Genomic DNA, 18521 nt, shown 5'->3' on the forward strand with positions numbered 1-18521 from the left:
CAGGAGATTTTAACAGAGATGATGCACACATTATGAGATGAGAGAAGTCATGAATATGTTTGTGGGAATTAAGGCTGCCTCTCAGTAGCACTGCAAAAATTGCAGGCATGAGAAAAACTTTTAAATGGTTTCTGCTCAAAATTAAAGAGCTGTAGAGCCCTTGAGAGAATAAATAGCACAACAAGAAGAAAAACAAGGGCTCTTCCTTCAACCAATATATTTGTGTGCATCAGTCCTGGCTTCTTGGCCTCAGACCCTAACTAAAAAATGGTTGAATAGTGTTTTCTTGGTACATGGGAGAGCTGGGAGAATTACTGAGCACTAACACAGCACTGTGATGCCAGCACCAGCTCACACTGACTTTACCAAATTAAGGGCATGGTGCCTGGTCATCATTCACCCATATGGTTACATTTCAGAACCATTTTGTTGCAAGTCAACTAAACATTTTCCAGAACAATTCCTGGACATTGTGTGGGAGTTAAACCTGGCCCAGACAGAGTCCTGCATAAGCAGTTTGGATGCAGCCACTCTCTTTGGACAGCACGTTTAAGAGTTTGGCTGTGGAAGGATGGTGCCAGCTGGCCTCAGGGCTGGAGAACATTGACCTGGCAGAGGAAAGAGCTCTGCTCTGGTTTAGTACCTGCATGCAGCACTGGGGGGCCATGATCACCACCTGCCTAACTTACCCTGGCACACTGAGCATTTGGGGGAAACACTGAGCTCAGTTTAAGGCAAATGGAAAAGTTAGGCAGAAAAATCATGACCATCTGGCTCCTTATGCGACCCCTTGGCATACCACCAAAATGCAGGTTAGCAGGATCACAGAGATGAGTCACCTTAGCAAAGGAGCACTGCAGCCCTGCATACAACCCAATACAGCATTAAGCTCTCTGCTCAGTCTTCCACATTTTCTGTGATTACTCTACAGAATTATCTGTACTATTGTCCCATACTGGGTTTTATTGCTCCCTCTCCTTTATAGAATGAAGTATCAAGGCCTGCACTATTAACATGAAAAATAGGTGTCAAGCCTGAGGAATAAGGAGGACTGAAACACAACAAAGAACAACTCTGTATCTTCACCTCTATACCACACTGGAACATAACTGCTTTTCAGTTTGTTGAGTAACATACTGCATGCAACACCTGAGGGGCTAAGGAAATAGTGTCCCTTGAAAGACCATTACTTTCACAGACAGGTATCCTTGGGGTTGTCTCTCCTTGGTCTTCCTCTCCCCCTCTCTCTCTTTAGATCCAGAACAGTCCTTCTGGACATCTTAATGTTCTGGATCAACATGAATGATATCTTATTCCAAACAAGCTCATTTATAGGCGAAGTGCTAATTGGGTTGACTTACTGGAGAATTACAGGCTGACGTTGATTTCTCCTTGAGTTTCCAGAGAATAAAGCTATGGGAATGACTTAAGCAGGAGACCTTGAGAAGAGCATGATGACATTATCACTTACACTTGATGCAAACTGGGTTCAGGATATCTGGGATTTGTCCACTCTTTTTAAAAATCCTTTGTCTCTCATGTCCCTAGGAAGAGGCCTGCAAGGACTTCTCTGGAATACTTCAAGTCCAGCTCATTCAACGGGCTAGCTCAAAGACAGAATAGATGCCAAGCAACAGGAGCATGTCTAGGCAAGCATGTGCCTCAGCAAAAGGTTTAGCAAAACTCCTTACATTTGCTTTTCTTTCGGACATACATTTTAGGGAATGGTGTGTTTATTTTTTGGGTTTTTTTAATTCATGTCAGTTGTGTGAACTATCCAGTCAGACAGACATAAATCCTAACTTAGAGTCAGCATAAACTGTTTGATCAGGCTGTAAAATCTGCACTGGAGGTCTCAGTTCAATGGGCTTCTGTAATGGCCAGTGAGGGACAGGATTTGTAATGGAAGAATAGCTGAGCTCTGGGGCAGCCACCACCTTGGTCCCTGTTGTATCCCTAAATTGAACCTCTGTTTAGTGCTGCTGGTGGATTCTGAAGTACCACTGTGAATCCAGGTCTTCCAAAGCTGTCCACTGGATTCTATCCCCTGCCCACTGCCTAGAGTAGCCAGGGAAGCACAGTGTTTGTCTTGGACAATTGCAACAGCTTTCATGGTTGCTGGGACAACATACTGTCACTTAACAACCCATAGTTTTGCCTCTGATTGAATGATCTAAGAATAGCTTTTAGTTGCAAAATCTCTTCCTCCACAACTTCTACTGCACAGGCCTGAGGAGGATTCTCTGCTTCTCCTGACAGCTTGAGTCACATCCTTGGATCCTGGTTCTTATTCCAGGCCAGGCCTTTGAGCTTCCTTCAAGGCAGTGAATCTTTATAACCTTGGCTCATGAAAGGAATCTACAGGATAAATCCATGTATATGTGTTTCTTGAGAGCAGATTCCTGAAGAAGCAGAGAGGTGCAGCATCTGGACCAGCCAGAGAGTTTGTTCAGCAGAGCCCAGCAGACTGCACCAGCTGCCTGGGTGTCTACAGCTGCCAGATTACAAGAGACCAGTCCAGAAACCTGGCACTGAAAGATCTAGCCTCTTTTTTTGTATTTACTGTATTCCCCCAGCTGGTTTTCCTCTTTATGTTGGTCAATAACTGCACATGTTACTCTATGTACAAATGGGTGATCTGAGGTTATGAGTCTCATGCAAGGACGAGGGTGGAAAAGAGAACTGGTAGCTGGGACATTCAAGAGCAGAGTACTCATGTGCTTCACTGGAACTGTTTCAAAAGTGTTTAGAAATGGAAGACAGACACATTAGGAAGCAGAAGTTTAGGTTAAACCTCTCTCTGCATGAATTTTAAACAAATATTTGTCAGCTGGCACTCCTCCTTCTGAACATCTTTCATTTTGAATAAATGCTGAGGAAGAGGAGGAGACAGGCAGAAAAACAGGGGCTGACTGGCAGAAAACACACTTATCAAGGGTGTGGGAAACCAAAGCTGGAAGGTTCATAGATCTAACTGAGTTAAAAAGATGTGAACAGCATTGGCAAGAGCAGCTGAACACTTAAAACCAGACCTCAGTGGGTTATGAGGGCCAGAAGACAGACTGGCAGCTGGGCAGTGGATGAAAGAGGGTAAATCTTCGGACACCAGTACAGCATGCATTTCACAGATGAATTAGAAAAGGGCTGGGGGAGGCTGTTGCAGTAAGGAGAGTGTGAGCTGAAGGCATGAAAGTCTCTGTGAGGAATTTTCTTCACTTTAGCTGTTATTTTTATTGCATGTCTTGAATAAAGAGAATTGGGTGAAGAGTATGCTGGAAAAGGAATAAGCACTGAGCGTGGGGAACAGCTGGAGTATTTCTGACATACACTTCTTTTACTTGCCACCCTATTTATGGGGCTGTAGGAATGTGGAGGGAAAAAAGTTTACAGCTTTAATATTTCTTGTGAGCAAAATCCATACAGGATCCATATTGGAATGTGAGTGCAGAGAACAAAAGGATGTGTCTCTGTGCCAGTGTGTGATTAACTTGAGTGCAAGGTTTGTCTATACTATGATTTAAAGTTGCTGGACTCTTTTCTTTAAGTGTTCGTTACATACAGATGTGCATAAAGCCTTTCCACCCCAAACATTAAATACAACTTTTAGAGGGAAAATAACTGTATTTATTTAAATGGATTGGGGTTTTGTTTTTAAAAAGTAAATATTTATTTAATTTTTTTATTTAGTCTTATAGCCAAAATCAACAGACTGTCTGCTACAAATAGTATTCCAGGTACTAGTAGGTTTTTTTTCTGGCATATAACCAAATATTTGGCAGAATGAAGACTTGTCCTGCCATGTTTAGTTGAGCAATGGCAGTAGAAACATTTCCTTGATATCAATGGAGATGAAGGGATCAGAAAAACATAGAGATTTTTGATCACAGACCTCTGTGGGATAATATGCAAATCATCTTCAATCCATGCTGCCCCTCAAGGATATTTACAGCTTGGTTCATGCTGAGACCATATGCCTCAGTTTTATTGGAGAGGAGATTTGCAGTTGGGTTAGAAACTGGAGGAAGGTGGGCATTACTCTCAGCTGAGGATGCAGGTGGGGGGAAAATCCAGATTTGGCTCAATATCTCACCTTTCTCCCTGTGTCTGATGGGGAATCACCGTATAGGAGGAAACCTGGTGCATTGTGAGTGTATCTCATGAGGCACAGGGCTTGGGGGATACAAGCTCTACCCCAGAGCACTGAAGATATGAAGACCTCATGGTTAAACAAAGCCTGTTGTGATGCTCATGGGAGCTATGAGAGGTTTGGGTGGGGAAAGTCTAAATGAAAAATTGAGCTGGCAGCAGAAAAACAATTAGTATAGTTTCCTGAAGAGTGTCCCTCCCCAACTTTGCACTGTGGGTCTTCAAGGGACAGGTATGCCAGCTGCTAATCAAGCTCACCAGAGCCAGCAAAATGAGTAAATACAAGAAATTCTACTTTCATGAGAAAATTGCATGTTTGAGTCCTCATCATTGCCATCATAAGAGGGTGCTGATCTAAGGAAATGCAGTGATAAAAACTTAGGTTGCCATAAGAATTTGGTTGTATTGAATAGTCAGCTCCTGCTTTGATGTGATAACTAGCTACAGAAACAATTTAAATTACTTCTAAAAGGAAAGTTTGTGATCAGCTACAAAAATTAATTCAGACTGTTAGAGATTTTTTTTCATTCACTGTTCTTGAGTATTGGTGCAGTCAAAGATCTATGAAAAACTAGAATCTGTCCAGAAGCCACACTTCATTTGTTCAAGAGAGAAATTTCATTTAGGGATGAAATTGGTATAATTCTGAAACACTGAAGCCAATAGTAATTTTGCAGATGATTTGTGTGGGAACATGACAAGGTCTTTCCCAAAGACATAGTGTACAATTTTGTGGTAGAATAATCATGGAAAAGACAAATCAAAAAGTTAAAATAGTACTCTCCTTAAGTCAAGTAATTAACCCATAATTCTTTGAAAAAATCACAGGTCAGATTGCAGAGATAATTTTTAAGAGCTAATAATTTAAGAAAGATTCTATCATTTGATTGGATAACATCAATCTTTTAACACCAAATGTTTGATTCAAATTATTTACAGACAGGTTTTTTTCCTAGCTCTATAACTGATGCATCATCACACAATATAAATAAGGATATTTAATGTAAATGTACATCATAATATTTATTGGATAACATAGTTCCAATAACAGCACAGTATTTTAGAATGCAAGTAATAGGATTTGATAAAATAATAGTACAGCAGTTGTGATGTTTTTGTATAGTTAGAAGTACCTTTATTCTTTAATACAATTAATTTTACTCTTTATTTGCTCTTGGGATAAAACATTTACAGTCGGAATTGAAGATTAATGTAGGATAATAACACAAAATGGGGGTAAAATATGGTATCAGTTTGTGTAATGGCATGTTACATGCAGCTGTTTTGAATTATATTACCTTTTTATTGATGTGTCCAGAATTTTTTTTACAGCTTAAGCATATGGGGGCTTTTAAACCTACCAAGTATAGCAAATTGCAGATGAATTGGTCCATGAGGATGGTTTAAAAAAAAAGTCTCTTAAGGTATATTGTTGAAATTACAACATGAAAAAAGCAGAGGTACTGGAGGAAACTTTGACATACTGGAATTCCGTTTAAACTACTGTAACAGTAGTCATATTGTGCAGTCAATCTATTGCAGCATTTGCTTCTTGATGAGACTTTTACTTAGGCTGCTTAGACAATGCTAAGGAATAAGTGCATTAATAGCTATTTTATGTTTCAAACATTAATTCCAGCCTTGTCTTCCATGCTAAAAATTATGAATTTTTAACTTGGATTAGCTAAAATATACATACAGCCCTGCAGTAAAAGTGGGTATTAAAGACAGAGTACAGACTGAGAGGTAAATAAAAATGGTCTAGTAGCCTTTTCCATAACATTCAGTAGTAAATCAGATGTGTCTTACCTTGATTGTGTCAAAATGGTGGGCTGCCATTAGTTGCATTGAGATGTGGCTGTATTCTTGCACTAATAAAAGCAAATCCTTGCATAAGGCATTCTGACTTGCCTTCCAAACTGGAAGCCTGCCCACTAAAATGCTGTAGTTATAGTTATAGAACCATATAATTTACCTTAATTGGTTTTCCTTTCTGGATTTTACTGTCTGCTGCTGTTTTCCTGAAGTTTCATTTTCTATAGAAATTATGGTGTTCTATAATGTACTGTATAAATAAGATGTACAATATCAGTAGAAGAAATGCAAAGTTCCAGACATTTGTTTTCAGCACAAGTCAAAACTGATTTGTAGAGGGTCACAGAAAATCCTTTACTTTACTACCAGTCCCTCTTCAGGAAGTCCTGCAGGTGCCTTGATATTTATGTCATCACTATATTGGTTATTGATGCTACAGGTTTAGAAATTTCTGAGGGTTGCCTTCCTTTATGTACAAGGGTGTTACATTTAGAACATGAATAAAAGTGACACCTAAATTAGTAAGACATGAAGCAATTTAATTTCACAATTTTACATTCTAAAGATAAATATATGCCTCTTATTTTACAGATGTAGAAGTCTACATTTCACAGGTCATTTCTACATTTTTAAAAATAAAGAGTAATGCAATATTTGTTTCTCAATCAGTTTGCATTACTCTGATGCAACAAGCTTCAGTAAAAACTGTTTTGAACTTCTCTGAGGTGTTGCACGGCCAAGTGATGCATGATCTAAAACAGGCCAAGAGATACATGGCCATCCTCTTGTTCCCAGAGATGTGCTAAGCACTGCTTTAATGGTTGATAGCATGACTGTCACGTCGGATTTGGAAGTCTCCAATTACTGCCTGATTTCCAAACAGGCAATAGAAGGAAGAAAGAAACAAAAATTCTGTCTGAAAGGTTTAATAAAAAGCAAATCAGAGAATGAGCATTAATATGAATTTTGCTTTAGCTCTGAACAAATTACTCCTGTTTGAAAATACAGGTAGTGATCTGTAGCTCTGTGGGAAATATAGAACCATGCTCACTCAATTTGGTGTGTACAATTTTTAATGTACAGATATTGAATGTTTCTGTCCTGATGATCTTGATGGTCAAAAAACTCTTGCATAAGACAAATTGGAAAAATGGTCTACAACAGTTATCCCATTTCAACTTCAGGGAAAATCAATCACTGGGAAGGACAACAAAACCAGAACCACGAGGATTTACTGTGGCAGAACATAAGTCACAAAGGTATGATTCTTGTTATTCTATAAGTTATTTGCAAAATCAAAAATTAGGAGGTGTTTTAAAGAGAATATGTATTGGGAAGTACCTCTATACATCTTTGGTTTTGAACAGTAGGAGTGTGATTCATATTTATTGTTCTATGGCTCTACTTCTGTGCTGCAGCAATACCATTATTTTAAGTCAGTGAAAAACTACAGTGACCAAGGGGCAGAACAAATCTGATGATTGCATGAAGCTTAACAGACTAAAGCTCTGAGACATCCATTCTCTTCACCTGCTGAGATAGGCCCTGTGGCGAAAGACACTTGATGGGCATCCCTAGATACTTGAAATATTTTCTGCTTTCCCTAAGCTCAACTTCTACCTAAATTATATCTGTGGATGGAGATGTAGCTATGTCTGGATATTTTCATATATCTCTTATAGAGGAAGTGTCTGATATAGATGGGGTGAAACTCACTTTAAAAGTTCTTTTCTCACTTTGTGGATTATAGAAAAGGACTTAGATTTCTAATCTAGAATAGATAAAAAATGCTTTTAAATATTTAAAGATTTGTAAGAAAAAGATATTTCTGTTTTAGTCTAGGTTCTCCCCCCGAGAAAAGAAAACACAGTACAATTGTAGGACAATGTAAAATTGGCAGTATAATCTGTCCAGGCTTTTGTTAATCTAGGCTATCCCTTTATGTTCACAATGTAACCTTACTGAGAATTATATTGTTATCAGATTTATCAAGAAGATACCTTTAAAAAAAAAAGTGTTTTACTTAGTGTGCAAGTAGATCTTTCTTTGGAATGGAATGAATGCTTTAAAGGAAAAATCTTATTTCTATGTTTACTATCCATCAACTAACATATCTTCTGAGTGCTAAAATTCCAATCAAAGCAGGGCACACAGAGCCTTTTCAATAAGGCTCCTTGGGTTGTTAATTTTCGTATCATATGACCATATTCACTGTAGGTAGAGTATCTCAAGGATATCTGTGCCCCTCCTAGTTATATATGGAAGATAAGAACGACCTGGAAGGCAATATGGACAGCTAAATTTATGAAGACCACTATCTGACTGTAAAACATCTGTCTGAGGACCCCGCCAAAAACCCACTGTTGGCTGGCTGGCAATTACACACAAACATGCTGTACCTGGATGTCAAATGCAAACCAGCTGCAAGATCCCTGTGCTGATTCATCTGCCGAGCACACCACCAGCCATTCACTTGACTTATGGCGAGATAGAGTTGAGCTGCGTGATGGAGGAACACGAACAGTAAATCGGCTGCCAGTCAGCTATGCCTTTAACTGCATGAATCTCTTTGGATAACACAACCACATGTGTGGCTATTGAGCTATTGCCTACCCACAGGACCTTCAAAAGGGTGAGGGAAATAAACTACTGAAATTGGGTGTTGTCTCTCACACAGTTAACTGATCAGAAATTAGCTTTTCAAAGGCTCAAAAAAGCATGTGTTTGCAGCAATATTTACAGACATCTGCACCATTTTAGTGATAACCACTGCATCTGTTTGTGTTGGCAAAACCACACATGTCTTGGGCTGAGCTCTTCTGGATGGCAGTGTAAATCCTGCTGGGCTCTTCACCTCCATGGGATTAGAGGATCACAAATCGCAAGTCAGAGCAGGGGTCAAAGCCACAGTATTTCAGAGGTCTTAAACTGAGAACCTCAAAATCTCTGCTCCTGAACCATGTTCAAGTTATTCCATGTTAAAACTTTGGGAAAATGCTTTTTCCACCTTTTTTGTGTTCAAATATTAATCAGTTTCTAACTAGAACCTATGAATCAGGTAACCATATTCCACTAGAACTCAGTACAGTAACCCTCAGCTCAAAAGAGCTGTCAGTGACTCCAGGCAAGGATGAGAATGGAAACCATTAAAACCATACGTTTATTGCTAAAAGTTGTGGAATAAATATGCAATATAATTATGTCTGCTCTAAAGGAAGCCATCTGTCCAGTTTCTCTTGCACTAAGCCACACTGATGGTGCTCAGAAACCAGTCTGTATTGTATTTACATATCATGGGATCATTGTTATCTTCAAAGGATTTGGGTTTATGCCCTGAAAGTCCTGATCCATAGAACCTTTGCTATTTCCTTTGGGACACAACTCTTCTACTAAACAGAAAATGTTATCAGGAAGTTCTTTCCCTTTCACTCATCTTCCTTCTAAATTTTACATATTTTTTTAAAGTAGCCTCTTTTTTTGGTTTGGTTTGGTTGGGTTTCAGGTTTTTATCACTCTGCTAAATAACTCTTATTTTATTAACTATGCTCATCCTTGGAATGGACTCTTCAGCTATTGCTTCCCTTAGCTATATATGTTAGAATTCTTAATATTTAAAAGGTTAACTTATCTTTCCCACCCTCCCCTTAATTTTCACATTGTGCCTCTTGATACCACCAGGCTAAAGCCAGGGCTGAAACAAGAATTGTTGAAATACCACAAGTATTTACAATGTCTGGAACTTTCTGAAATACTGTGAGAAAGCCCATCCTTGTGAGACTTCCAGCTCAGTCTTAAGATTCAGATAAGATCAGGATAACAATCCAAACTTTTTAGTGATATTTATCTACATCTTCTGAGATTTCTTCATCCCTATTAAAAAGAAATATATATTACATAGTATATGCATCACTCTGATGCATTTTGTCCTCCCATACTTTTTCATCCTATATCCCATTCAGTTGAGTTCAATGTCCTTTAGCATCATTAATAAATTGAAACAGATTTAGCCTGTTGTTCTTGATTCCAAGATAATAAAGCACACAAAAAATTGTAGGACCGTATTCAGACTCAGAAGACATCCACTTTAGTTTCTGAGGTGACAAGCAAGTCACTGTCTCCACGGTCCCACCCTGGTTTCCTACTCAATTCACAGTCTTGCACAGCTTATTCTTTAGCTCTGATGTCTAAACTTCCCCTGCTTAGTATCAGAACAGAACTTGGCCCATGGAAAACATACCTATCAAATTTTGGCAGAAGACCCACCAAAAAAAGATGTTTTTTATAAAAATGCAGCCTAAAATGAACACCACTGCCCAGCATTCTATCTCCCAAGTAACCCAATCTACAGTGAAGAGGTTGTGATCATCTTCCATTCTTCCCCACTGCACACATCTGGATAAGCAATTATGAAAATCAAAATCATGTAAAAGTCCACATTTTATGCCTGCTTAAGCTGTCACATCTCAACATTGTGATGTCTGGCACCATATAAATGTCAGATGCAATTGACAATATAGGTGCATTCATGAAAAACACCTTAGTCTATTGACATTTTGAGGGGAAAAAGCTTCATTTTGGAAGACAAGAATTTCAGGATGACTGACAACTAAATAAAATTATGTTTCATTGGCATTTGCCAGCATCACTATGCCAGTCTCCTGTGGGGAGCTTGTCTGGTTGCTTTCCCTTTGGCTGTTACAAGCATTCTTTTGAAACTATACACTTTTAGAAACCTGAATGTCTAATGATCTCCACTACTTATTCTTGGCAGCTTCTCTTTGTGATGAAGAAAAAGGGGGGAAATTAGCACATTACGTATATTTTTGTGTCTTGTTCCATTACAATACATTATACTCTGTCTTATCTCATCTTCCAGAGTTGATAGGAACTCATATTCCCTGTATTCTTATTCAGCTGCTAAAAATTATTAGAAGGGCCTGACCTGTGTATACAGTGATACCTTTCCACTGATTTTCATTGAAACAGATTGGTTCTCGTAAAGATAATTAGGCAGAAAAACCACAGTCAAATTCCAGCAGCAATTTTTTTTTCCAGTGGTACATTATACATTTGTCTGGTCTCAATAGCATCCAACACATTTTGAATATTAGGTGATGAAGGCATTCAAAATGTTTGAGTGTTCATCTCAGAAAAACACTCAGAAATCTGTCTGCCTGGCATATCTGCTAAGTCTATAAAATAACACAAGTAGAAATTTAATGTCAGCAATGTTAACATGAAATATCTGATATACTGCAATTCTCACTGGATCTATGCAGCTCTTTTTTTGCTCTTCTTTCCATGCCTTTTCTTTGCCTTCATGTTGATTTTAGGAATTTACAGCTGTTTTTTGGGTGAAGGCAGATGAGAGGAAGGGATTTCTTTCTAGGCTTGATCCTCAAATCTCAGGCCAGACTGTGATCCTCAAATCTGTATGAGAAGAGTCCTTTCTTTAAAATTCCCATTCATCCTGAGAAAAAGAGGAATAAACCATTTCAGCATAACCTTTCTTTTTCTCAGAAACACTTTGGTGTAGTTTCTTCATAGGTTATCTTCTTATCATGAGACAACACATTAACACACTAATTTTTATGTGCATCAAACCAGTTTTGGCATCAACATTTTTCTAAGGTCCAAAACCAATTTATGGCCAAAAAAGTCCTTTGTAGTTCAGCTCCACGAGAAGCACATGGTTTAAATATCAAGTCTTTCTTAAAGGTGATTTTTCTCATATGTTTAAAAGTGTGGCTTGGACCACATCTACAGAGAACAATTTAGATCCTGTTAATAATGAAGAAAGCACAAAAAGGTTTCTCAATAAGAAAAATGCTGCAGACACATCATGTGCACTCCTCCAAAATGTGGGCAGGCCCTTTATTCACCAGTCTGATGTGAAGTTTCTGTATCATGCTGCTGCTTCGTCTTGGTTTCATCTTTCCACTCTTCATCCACCATTTTTGGGACACAAAACAGCCCAGCCAGTACAATTGGAGACAAGGGCTGGATCTAGGTGAGAGAAAAGTAAGTCAGAATCCTGCTGGTGACTGCTACAAAGGACTTCAGCTTTAATAGGCCACTTCCAGTGGAACAGTGAAAGTTTAGCAAATTTAAATGGGTTCATAGTTTCCAGAAATTAATTCCCTTTTACATAAATAATTTAATGACATAGACACAGGTCCTGATTTAAAGGATGATTTCTTTTTATTTGTCTGGGGTTGCCAGTGTGTCTTTACTCAAAGATGAAAATATATTTGGTTTTGTACTAATTCAGAACAAATACAAAAAGAGTACTTCTACAGCTGTGACAAAAACCATGTAACATATTACATAGTAAAAATTGCTCAAGTAGATGCAGAGATCAAAAGCTCATTAGAAATCAAAAAATCAATTAGTTAATCACTATTATTTGCGTGGGAAAGGGGTCCAGAGTCCTCTGTCAGACCTAAAATATACTTTGCTATGCATATTTTTAAGGATATGAATAAATACAATCCATGCTCCAAAGAAAATCACAAAATTATGTATACAAATTAATAGTAAGGAAAAAGAAAATTATAGGAATAGCAAAATCCCCAGGCACTGTGGGGAAATAATTTAATATTTAGTTGTTCTGATTTATTGCATGCCCTGGGTGAGCTAGTTCTGCTCAGCTTAGCCAGTCAGGGCAGGTCAGCTACAAGTGAAGGAACAAACCACAAGCACATTATGTTAACCAAAATGGGCACTAATGTTAGGTGTCATACAGAATTCCTATTATTCCAATGAAATCTTAGTTAGAAAAATGTATTCATTTGATTTCACTAATTTTCTGACATACCTTTGTGCTGAAGTACAATCTTTGAAATGATTTGTTGTTATTCAGAATTCTCTTTTCCTTTATCCACAAGTGAATTGACAAAATCTTGGTATCAGCTGGATAACTCAACATCTTCTGATCTGTTGAAAGAATGAGCAATTTGAAATAATCAGCCAATATTTTTTGACCTGATTTCCAAAGAGGAGCAGTGAGCTGGATGTGCCAGGAGGGAACTCTTTTTCAATTCAGGAGTCTTGTTCAGGGATGACTTCTACATAGGATATAGAGTTCTTTAGCAGAGACTGAAAATAACAATTTCCCAAGAAAAAAATCTCTCTTTCTGCTTTTACAATTTTGAAGTGTAGTTTCATGTTTCACAGTTCACCTTTATTCCAAATCCTCTATTTTACATGCTTCAGTTTAAGGATAATTACGTAAAGGTCTACAGTATGGAATCACTCAATAATTGAATACACACATTAAATTCTGTCTGATGGGCCTTCAAATGTGGTCTACACACCAAATTCTGCATAAAGTTCAAACACACACCTTAAATTCTGATTACATAAAACTCGGTATATGTGCCCATATAAATGGGTATAGAGAGTAAAGGGTTTCTAATATATGAATGCCTCTTCTCTACTCAGAAACTTCCATATAAAACAGGGCAATAGCAAGGCCTCTAAAGGGTTTCTTGGACACTTGCTCTTCTTCCTTCCTAGGATATAGAATTCTCTGTTGGAATGGAATTAAAAAAATAAAAAAGTATAGTGGATATGTGATTTATACTGTGCACATAGAACCGGTTGTAGCAAAATTGTTATCAAAGAGGAAGGGATTGCAGGTTTGGGGCTTTGGGTTTTTTTACTGAAAGGCACTCATCCCAGAACCAATTAATCTTCTCTGGAAGTTCATGCAGCTGCCAGATACACTCAGATGAGTGTGCGCTGTCCTCTGCTCTCTTATGGCTCCTCCTGGCTCCTTTTTGTGCCTGGTCTCTGACAGGAACAGCCTTGGCAGGTCCTTGATGAAAATGCAGCCTTAAAGGAAGCTTAGACCTGGTTCATTACTAGCCTTGAAGGAAAGAAAGAAGTTACATCTGGAAATTGCAGAAAGGCTGTAATTCACACAAGATAAAGTTGGATATATAACATAAATAGAATTGGAAAGTTTGTGTTGTTTCAACAGATTGGTCTGTTAATGTATGGCCTGGTGTAGCCAGCTGTATTTAAATATATATACACACACACGTATACACACAGATATGTATATAGTTGTAGACATTACAAATCTTAGAATGACAGAGTCAATCTTGGAAATGAAATTCAAATTAAAAAGACACACTTTTGTCCAGCTTCTCACTGTAAAATATAAAGAAAAATGGCCTTCTAAAGTAATAAGTCTTTCCCTGTTACTTATTAGTAACTATATCATTTTATCACTATTCCTCTTTATTCACTACATACATGTCCTCATTAGATATTGACTCTAATAATGTTTGGAAGCCTGGAAGGAGAAATTTCTGACCTTGAGGAACTGCGAGTTCCAGAAAGATTATTAAATTTGGAGAACAAAATCATTTACAAAGTAATGCTATGGCTGTGTGTAAAATGTTCTTTTATAGTCCATCTGAACACTAACAGCTCATTTGCCAGCACAGTCCCTGAAAAACTGCCTCAACTGTAAAGAAATAAAAGCCATACCAGACCCTGCAAAGCCAGAGCTTAACTCACCATACAAATGTGTGCTTAAATACAAAAACTTACAAAAAAGTTTCCCAATCAAACATGAATGTGTAGGTCTTGATACTGAAAGTTTAATAAGCATTTAAAAGCTGCTTTGTATGAACTGGTAGGAAATGCTCACTTTAGGTTTAATGACTTTTCTCTAATTAAATTTTCCATAATTTATAGCAGATGAAGGCCCCTTGCTGACTGTCCTTTACTGTGTGATCATGCCCTACCTTGTACCTGTCCAAACATCCTTTTGCATTATCCAACTGTTAAACTATTTGATGTCAAAATGTTTCTGGATTGGTACTTAGAGTTTTTATGTTTCTTGCTTAACATTGGTTTGTAGTTTCTCTGTACATAAATACATCAACCTGCATTAAAAACAGAGCCTTTATCTACGCAAGTTGCTTGGGCAGTAACTTTCCCTGGTGTATAGGACAAGAAAAAGCATTGTTTTCTCTTTGATTTAAAGAGTTGATTTATAAAGGTTTGCTTTTAAAGCTTCTGTTTCAAATGTGCTAACTACAGAGTTTTTATATATTGCCCAGATTTACTTATCCATGTTTACAGTCTGATTTATAAACTGCATGCCTTCTGACTCAGCAGGAATCTTTGATTTAGTACAATACTTCAAAAGTAAGTTTTTTAGTAGCTCAGTATTTAACTGATTTCAGAGAAATTACAAATGAGTGAATGCATAGTTCTTTTTTCTGTTCCATTTCTGTTTTCTCTTTTAGAATTTTTATATTGTAGAATATACAAGAAAAAATTCTCTGTGAGAATGAGGGAATTTCAAAAAGTAAAGTTAACCAAAGCCCTCCAGTAATTAGAGTTTCTGGTTTTTGAATGTCAGTAAAAGCAGGCCTCTAAATCCTGTAAATACATTGGAAAATACTACTTTTTACCTCTGCAGTTGAATAAAGCCTTTTTCTGTGTATTCAAACAGATGCACTGTCTGAGCTTCCAATTTGCTTCTGAGCCATCAATATTCTACAGATGGTTTCTCCAACTGAGGTAATATACACACCCTTAATTCTCATTATTGGCATAAAAAGCCCCTGACAGAGATGTCTGGGATGTACATTTATGTTAAGTGGTTTAGAAGAAATAGTAAAGAACTGCCCAGAGTAGAGGCAATAACATATTCTCTGTTTTCTGCCTATTAACACAAAGGTACAAACATAGTTGCAGAGAACATGAATTATCCACAATTCTCTATTTCTCTTTCTGTTTACTAAATAGAAACTTCAAATCTTTAGTATCTGCTTGCAGTTTGATATGTTTTGCAATATGAATGGTTAAAACAGCTTTTGAGGAGTAAAGTTTTCATTAACATCATATAAGAATTCTTATTCCACAAGATTAATTGAGTTTTAGGTCACTGATATGTGAATAGGAAAAAAGCCATAACAAAAGAAAGCCATAAGAAAGCAGTTCCATTCTTAGATAGGTTACTCTGGGATTTAAAAGAAAATTTCATTGTGTTCCTGGTCTGCCCACCCTTGTGAGGCATTTGCAGACAATCTAGTGGGAACGTGTGGCCAGGGAGACTGTACAGATAATCAGCTGTTTCTAAATCAATCCCTGTCCTTGCCATTCCATTGAATACTGATGAGGGCAGAAGGACAATAGAAGCTGTCACTTCAGCAATGACACATATCCCATTTCCCGTTTCCAGTTTTTTCCCTTGGGGGTGAATATGTTTAAATACTCGGGAGATGAAAACTGCTTTGTGGATAAGAAGTATTGATAAAACATGTCTTTCACCATGTGATATAAGCTAAATAACTAATAATTTGTTTTGTTACACAGAGGTATGGAGGCTTCAGGTATTCTTCCAATCTTTTTTGCCTGCTTCTGTTCATTCCATCGAGTCCAAACACCCACACACTAGGTGACATCAATTATTGTGTTCATTGCCATGTGCAGATATTTCAAGCACATGAGACCTCTTTATATATGAAAGTTACTTGAACTAATTTTGCGCTTTTTAATGTGCAGTCATCAAAAATAAATGCACTTACAGTGAGAAATTCATTCCCTCGGAGCCAGAGAATGAGGGAACGTGAGAAGACATCTCCATCTAGTGGTGCTCCCCAGGCCTGGAGCACCTCGTGCCTTCTTTGGGAAGGTAATTCAGGGATTGGAACTGTGGCATCACAAGGCAGGTCACATCAGGAAGGCCACTGCAGCTAGGCTGGTGTAACTGGGAAGGGTTTCATGTATGAGAAAAACCCGTTTTAATGAAAGGGAAAGTCCCGTGATAAAACTGTGCATTACACCTGTGCACCTGACCCTTCAGGCGCTGCTCCAATTCTGCCCAGAAACTGGAAATCTTACAAACTTAACTCTCATGCCCCACTGTTTTCATACTAAGGTATTTTTATTGCTTTGCAAAGACTCAATCATGATTTCATTTCATGGGGGAAAAAAAAGATAGATTTCCTCAAAATTTCAGATATCTCATCTATTCATATTTCAGAGAAACTGGCTCATCTCTCTCTAAGAATGATAATAACTATTAGGAACTCAAAAGAATATCAGTTTAAAATCATGCTAAATTAAATTATATTACATATCAGAGCGTTTCATTGCAAAAGATTCAAATTATGAATACAAAATTAAAGGAAGATATAGTCGAGTCTGACCTGGGTCCTGACACTGCTTCATCTCTTGAAACATCTTATCACATTGATCCAAGAAGGCAATCCCATGGATGCTTTCTACAATGGGAAGCAAACAGGAGCAAGAGGAATGGCTTCCTGGTTTCCTGTACCCAGAACTTGGTTGGTGGAAAAAAAGACCATAGAAATTTCACTGAATTGAAGGAAATTTTTTACATTTTCCACAGTGTAAATGAAAGCAAAATTTGCTGTTTGGTACCAGAAATTATCCTGAGAGATTCCTCTCTAAAGAAATAAGTTCATGTAGACATTAGAGACCTCTATGCACACATTGAGAAAGAATTTTCTACTTCAGATGTAAAAACGTGTAATTCATAAACTATGGTGGTGTTTCTTAACACACAACAGACACAGCTGTGAAAGAAAAACAGGTAAAAAATGAAGTCTTCTGTATTCCACAGTGGGAAAGAACTAACAAAATTCAGAAATCAAGATTTTTAAAGACATAGAGGAAAGTTACAGACAGGATAAGTCAATGCCCAGAAAGACATGAAGAGGCAAAGGCTGCCCCACACTGTGTGAGTGTGTAAACCACTTACTCCCACTTAATTTCTTAAATCTTTTTTTGGGTTTTATAGTTCCTGGATCCCTTTGCATGATTAAGAAAAATTTAAAGAATATTATGTTATTTTCTTGTTTGTGTTTGGCTTGCTGAGTTCCTTGTTCATGTGCTCTTCATTAAACATACAGTCTTTATGATGTGATCTTCTTCCAAAATGAGCATTTCTACACAGTCAGCCCTTCAATGGACACTCCAATATACACTTTATGGCTTTAAAGTGTATTTGCTCTCCATAGACCTCCGTTAAAGGTAAACAACCCCCTCTATGAAAACTGAAATGATTTTCCTGCGTATGTTGCATTTCATGCAGCAATTTAGACATTTTCTACTTTAACATCTTTAATAAGAAGCATCAATACCAACTTTTAAGGAGAGGGAAGGAATTTTCTTGTCGAAAGACTGCCAGGAAAATAGTTGCCTTAGTCAGTTTGATCCCATGGCCTAAGCATGGGCTTTCTGGGGCTCAAAATCTGAATTCCAATAGTAACAACAAGTCATAATTTACAGTCCTCCTGGAGCTATTAATCAAATTTAATAAGCTTGATAACTCTGAGATTACTTGTTCATTAACACTGGAGACACTTTTCTGCTGGACTGTGTCATCCCCCCCTCAGCAATGTGACCATAAACAATTGCCAATAAGTTATTTCAAGTTGGGTTTTGTTTCTGGTAGGCATTACCCCTTGCTGCCAGAAAGTAAAAGTCTGAACTCCTTGGAGCCATCAGGAGAACTTTATCTTGTTTCTATGGGTTCATTATTTTATCTAGCAGCTCTTATCCTGAAA

This window comes from Melozone crissalis, unplaced genomic scaffold (genome assembly GCF_028551555.1).
Source record: "Melozone crissalis strain CALT ecotype California unplaced genomic scaffold, PUWL_Pcris_2 ptg000027l_1, whole genome shotgun sequence".
In the NCBI taxonomy this organism is placed as follows: Eukaryota; Metazoa; Chordata; class Aves; order Passeriformes; family Passerellidae; genus Melozone; species Melozone crissalis.